Below are 6,577 nucleotides of genomic sequence, written 5' to 3'. Positions count from 1 at the left end.
AGAGAGAGATGCCAGATCAAAACAATCCATGTTGATGGTTTCCATAGCGTGCTTTTCGTGAAAACAATCGTTCTTGTTATTTTCTTTATTTAGTTTACTACTCTGTTTCTTCTTGTTGTCATGTCCCAAAATAGTCTTCTTCACCATTACTTCATCACGTACGGTACACAATACTGGTTATAATTCATTCTTGTTACTCCATCCATTTCAATCTAAGTATTGTTTTAGATTTGTGCATACATATTAAAAAAATATATTAATTTTATTTATTTTCTAAATAAAAACATCATTACATATACAACTAACTACATTCCAACCAATTAGAAAAATTAATTAAGAAATAAAACTAAAAAAAATTGTATTAAAATTCTAAAACAATATTTATTTTGTAACTAAATTTTACTCCATGACTCCATTTAATATGATGGAAAGAGTATATTTTATCATATTTATAAAATAGCCTTGTTTTATTGTATCCTATATATATACCATATGTATTCTATAATATAAGATCAAAATAAAATTTAAAGGCACTCTATAATTGGATCGATGAGGCTAAGCAATTGGCTGACAAGCTTGCCTTGCCTAAACAAGAAGACGATGATAGCGTGATGTATATAGGGACCACACAGCCTGTGTTCTAGCTGTAGTACAGTAGTAGAGAAGCTAGAAAATGATTCTAACCTGACCACGACCAAGGAAGATGATTACGTGTTTGTACCTTAGGGATCCATGACCAGAGCAAGGACCATGTCACTTAAAAAGGCATTGTTAGTTTTTGTGTAGCACTTTGGCGAATTGAAAGAAGAAGATGTCGTGATCGAAAAAACGACATGAAGACTTGTGTTTGGACACTAAGAAAGAAAAATAAATCTTCGCCCAAAATGAGGTTTAGCCAAAGATGGGCCAACGAAAAAATTGGGTAGACCAAAGAGCCTCAACCAAGACAGTCAGTGGCTTGTCCAGAGGCCAGCATTCGGTCTCCGGAGAGCCATGGGCGAAAAACGACTTAGGTCGATGGGAGGTCAAATAATCAACCATATAAACATTTAGGGTCTCATCAAACGCAGCGGTTGCGGTTTCGGGAATTTGCGGATGCGGGTGGTTGCGGTTTATAACGGTTTTAAGAAATTTGTACGATTGGTACTGCGGTTAGAAATTAGTGTGTTTGTGGGATACTTATGACTGATTAACTACCAAATACATCAGTGGTTAAATAATAAATTAACAATATTTATATTTTATATAATTATAAAATATCAAAAATTATAATATTATAATAAATATAAAAATTATATTTAGAAAGTTATAATTTTAAATTTTAAAAAATTATAAAAATATTTTTATTTTAAAATTTTACAATATTAATTAAAATATGATGGATAAATTTTAGTATTTTTATAAGTCTAATTAAAATTTTATTGAATATTTTTATTTTTGTATTTATAATGTTTGAAAAAAGAAAAAAAATTACTCTCCGGCAACCGTCCGCAACTGCAAACGTTAGCAGGAACAAAATTTTGAATCTAAGAGGTTTAGAGTGGTTTGAAGCTATTTGAGTGATTATTGCAAAACGCTAACAACTTCTACCAACCGCAAAAGTTGTGTTTGCGGATGATAGCAGAAAAACCAGTCATGCCTTTACTTGTACATCTTTCAAATTTAGCGTTTCTACTTTCCAACTTCCTATTTAAATTTTGTCTACACATTTGTTCATAGTGACTAGTTTCCAACTTTCTATTTGTTTATTGTTGACCAACTATGTAATCCTGCGAAGAGTAGGTTTTTTTTTTTGGGTGAAATTTTAAATTTATTGAAAAAAGTAGGTTTAAGCATTAGGGTTTTGGTATTTTTTTTTTAATCATCTTCCCGGATTCTTTTTTTTTGTTCACTTAATAACTTAAGAAAAAATTGGACTCAATAAAAAAATAGTATAATTCACTATTTAACTAAAATTTTGCTTTCTCTCTTCTTTTTTCTTCTTATGTCTCTCTTCTCTCTTTTTAAAAATCTAATTACCCTTTTTTGTTATTCTATAAACTAGAGTCTTTCTCCACGCTACGCGTGGATAAGTGTATAGATAGTTTAAAACACGATCATAAGTTTCAATGTTTTTGCTTGGATTGGGAGCATTGTATTTTTTCAAAATTATGGGAAAGTTGGTGATAAATAAGTTTATGCAATTGTTAAAAAAAAGAAAAAAAAAAAGAGTAGCTTAAATTATCATAAATAATGTAAGAAAGAAATGAAGTCTTTTGAAGAAGAGAAGCTTTGATGTGGACCATATGAAAGAAATAGCCTGAAATTGGTTGATTAAGTTAGTTAACTTAAATTTTAGTAGATACCAAGCCATGGTAACTATATAATAAAGATACATACTTGTCATAGCTGCATAAGAACTCTGTATAAGTCCTTCTTTAAGTGAATATACCATCCTTTGGTTGATATGTTGGGCATTATAAATCTGTTGAATATAATTATTTACTAGAAGACCTTTCAAAAATGGTGGGAGTGAAACATTCTAATTTAATTAAAAATACTTTTGTGTGGAGGAAGGCTTTTGAAGTTCTCTTTGTAGACTATGTTCTTCACTTTCAGCCGGTGCAAATCTTCGCCTTTAATGATTGTTAATCCTGATTTGGTTGTGACCCGTGAGTGGGCCACATAAAGTTGACGATGGGCGAAGACGGGTTTAGGTAGATATAAGATGACCTCTTTTAAATTTGGCTTTGGCTTTTGTTGATTATCATTGCATAACACAATCTGATAGGAAATTATCATCGACGTAAGATGAACGGTAGCTTTGTTTCATCATGCAAAAGAACAATCCTTGGGATCAAGATTTCTTTTCCAATGTGCGAGCCAGTGATAATTTCTGCCTTCAACATGCGGTCGCCTATGTGGGTTAGGATCATACGGGTACCATTGCATAATCCTTTTTTTTGATTTATGTTTCGCAAAAGCATAATTGAGGCACCAACCTTCAGAGTGAGATTGTGTGAAGGCAACCCTGGAAATTCCAAGGAATTGAGATACTCAACTGCGTATAAAGTATCATTTTGATCTGATCGATTTTTCGATATCTCAAAGCTATCAGAGCTGAAGTATTTTCTTGACACCCCGTCAGTCTGTGAGATGGTATAAGCATTGATTTCATCGACGGTTTCATTACGGGGTGTGAGTATAGCTCTATCAGTGTAGAAGCTTTGGGAGGTCGTCATTTTGTTGACTTCTTCGTATGCAGCATTGACAACTTCTTTTAATGGGTCAACATAATTCTGTCGAATCAATGACCTATCGACAGTTATCATTTGTTCATGGTAGTTGTGGGAACCGAAATTCGCACTGTCGATTTCCGTTTAAATAAGGAAACTAAGAAAACCCTAGTTTCCCAGAGGACCCGGATATCTGTTAATTACCACACGTCAAGCAATCAGAACATGAGAATAACAACGATAAAAATAAGAAATCGAAAAGAGAGCAAAGTAGATCTTATTCCGAATCTGCGTATGAACGTTACAACAAGGTATAAGCCTGGGCTCGAGAGCTGTCGGCGAGATTCCTAGTTCTAGCAACCCTAAGACGGCTAAACCTAATTGAGTCGCAGCTCGAAATAACAAAAACGGAAAGTTGCCTAAATCGCTCTAAGTGCTAAGTTTGCTCTGAAAAAAGTTCTCCTTCGTGCTCCTCGCCTAGGACTCCTTATATACTAGCTCCAAGGTCGGTTTACGCTTTTACTCTTCTGCCCTTAAGCCGTCATAGCATAAAAATGGAGATATTCCATTTTTCCCGATCTTCACAATTATCTTCAAAACTTCCGTATTTATCCGCGGAAACTTGACATTTATCCTTCCTCGCGGGCCAAGCGCGAACCATGCTGTGGTTCACGGGCTTTTGGTTAGGAAAAATCGTAGGATGGGCCTCGAGTCGTGTTTTAGGTCCCTTTGGGCCGTCTTCCGACTCGACACGTTTACTACGAGTTTTCCGCGGTTTCTAATCCGCGAAGTTTGATCGATGAATTAGAATAGCGGGAAACATAGACTGAGCTTGCTACGGTCTTCGGGAGATAGCATTCGAAGGTTTGACGAGAATGCAAGGACTGGTGTCGTATCGATGTTCGGAAAGGTTCAATCGCTACACAGCGACCGAACTTTGGCTCGAGCCCGGTCGCTATGTAGCGACCGAGCGAAACGAGTGCTCGGTCGCTACGTAGCGACCGAGCTTCGGCTTGAGCTCGGTCGCTACGTAGCGACCGAGCGGGACGATCGCTCGGTCGCTACGTAGCGACCGAGCTTTGGCCCGAGCTCGGTCGCTACGTAGCGACTGAGCGGGACGATCGCTCGGTCGCTACGTAGCGACCGAGCTTGGCTGAGCTCGGTCGCTACGTAGCGACCGAGCGGGACGATCGCTCGGTCGCTACGTAGCGACCGAGCTTTGGCTCGAGCTCGGTCGCTACGTAGCGACCGAGCGGGACGATCGCTCGGTCGCTACGTAGCGACCGAGCTTTGGCTCGAGCTCGGTCGCTACGTAGCGACCGAGCGGGACGATCGCTCGGTCGCTACGTAGCGACCGAGCTTGGCTGAGCTCGGTCGCTATGTAGCGACCGAGCGGGACGATCGCTCGGTCGCTACGTAGCGACCGAGCTTTGGCTCGAGCTCGGTCGCTACGTAGCGACCGAGCGGGACGATCGCTCAGTCGCTACGTAGCGACCGAGCTTTGGTTCGAGCTCGGTCGCTACGTAGCGACCGAGCGGAACGATCGCTCGGTCGCTACATAGCGACCGAGCTTGGCCGAGCTCGGTCGCTACGTAGCGACCGAGCGGGACGATCGTTCGGTTGCTACGTAGCGACCGAGCGGGACGGACGTTCAGTCGCTGCGTAACGACCTGTTTCGAGCTTTCGTCGGACGTCTCGATTCTTTCTTCCGCCAAGCTTTTTCGTAAGGAAGAATCTATTTCGAAAAGTACTCTTCGGAGAAACTCTTATTTTCTTCTTCGAACGTTTTGAATGTTTAAATTTGTCGTAACCGTTTTTGACCCCAACAGTTAGCCCCCCAGCCCGTTAGAGTTGTGACTCTAGCGGGCGGATAGATGACTTTGACAAGGTTAAGTGTATTGAACGAAATTTACAGTTAAAACTCCGCGGAAAAAAGTTGTCGAGGCGACATTCCGAACCCATACTTCTATAAGTAGTGAGCTCTTGTCATTCATTTTCTTCACACCTTTCCTCCTTCATTTTCTTCAAAACCTCTCTAGTTTCATAACTTTCCTTTCAACATGTCTTCCTCCCAAGGTGATAAGAAGGATTCCGACGTCGAGATGGGTGAGGCCACCTCTCTGGCTCCGGTTCCAACTTCTCCGGCGGAAGTGCCGGCTTGTGTTGCCGGTCATCTTTCTTTCCGAGAGAAACTAGTTCGTCGCCAAGCCGAGAAAGAATTGGCTCAGACTGGCTCCGAGTTTCCGTCTTCCTCCGCGCAGGTCGTTGCCCCGTGTCACGGGACCGGCGTCGCGGCTCTTCCTCCGCAAGTCCTACCTGCGGGATCTTCCACGACTCCGATCCTCGTCGAGGACAAAGAGAAGTGATAGAACCCAGGACCTGGACCAGGACGTGGAGCAGACTCAGCATGGTGACCAGGACGATCAGATCAGTCCAACTGAGGTTCAGCCATTTAGCCGTTCCAGATCAACGGACAGAGCCGTGTACCGGATCGACCCGCGTGCACCCGGACGTGACCTAAGGATGGATCCACGACCTGATGACCAAATCAGCCAAACCACAGGCGTTCTTCCCCGACCCATTCGCCATTCTAGAGCCAACAGTCAAGCCAGAACCCATGATCATCGAGAAGAATCAGATTCCGGACTTAGCCTGTCTTTCCTGGCCCGTTTGGGACGTACCGCACGTCCGGATCAGGCTGATCACGACCTTTCCAACCACTTTGATGATTTCATGATGATCGATGCTTCCAACTACTCCAAAGGAAGGATACTTAAGCTTTCTGAAGATTTGGGTCGAGCTATCTCTTCATCCGTTCATGGATCATCGACGATCAATCATGCGGGCAGCCTTACGTCCGTCCTGCTCCTTACCGCGAACGACCTGATCACCAAAGGATGAACCTGGACGACTTTGTGAATCTGGACCAGTCAACACAAGAATCCGCACCTTGACCAGTCTTCAGTCAAAGTCTTCATTTCTAGTTTCTATGTCTTGTTTTCATTCATTTCTATTTTCTATGTTGTCTTTTCCCACAAATGTCTTTATGTTTCTTTGACTCACAAACCTTATAAGTATGTGATGATCCCCCTTAATAAAACACATCGATTTTCCTTTGCTTATTTTGAGTCTTCTCTCATTGTTCTTTGCTTAGAACATTCATACTTCTCTTGGTGAGGTCATCTCCAAGCGAACCACTTCGTTGTGTTGGACCGGTGCGTCACATCCGGCAACCTTCGAATCTCTGGTAGTATCTTTGGGCTATTCCGCAACCCTTAGTGTCACCGTTCATACCATGAGTTCTCAATCCTCTCGGATCTGAGTTCATATCAACCTTACCGAAAGAGTGATCCTTATTTTGG

Source organism: Brassica napus, chromosome A8 (assembly GCF_020379485.1).
Source record: "Brassica napus cultivar Da-Ae chromosome A8, Da-Ae, whole genome shotgun sequence".
Classification (NCBI taxonomy): domain Eukaryota; kingdom Viridiplantae; phylum Streptophyta; class Magnoliopsida; order Brassicales; family Brassicaceae; genus Brassica; species Brassica napus.
The sequence above is the reverse complement of the archived record's forward strand: the minus strand, read 5'-3'. Positions refer to the sequence as shown.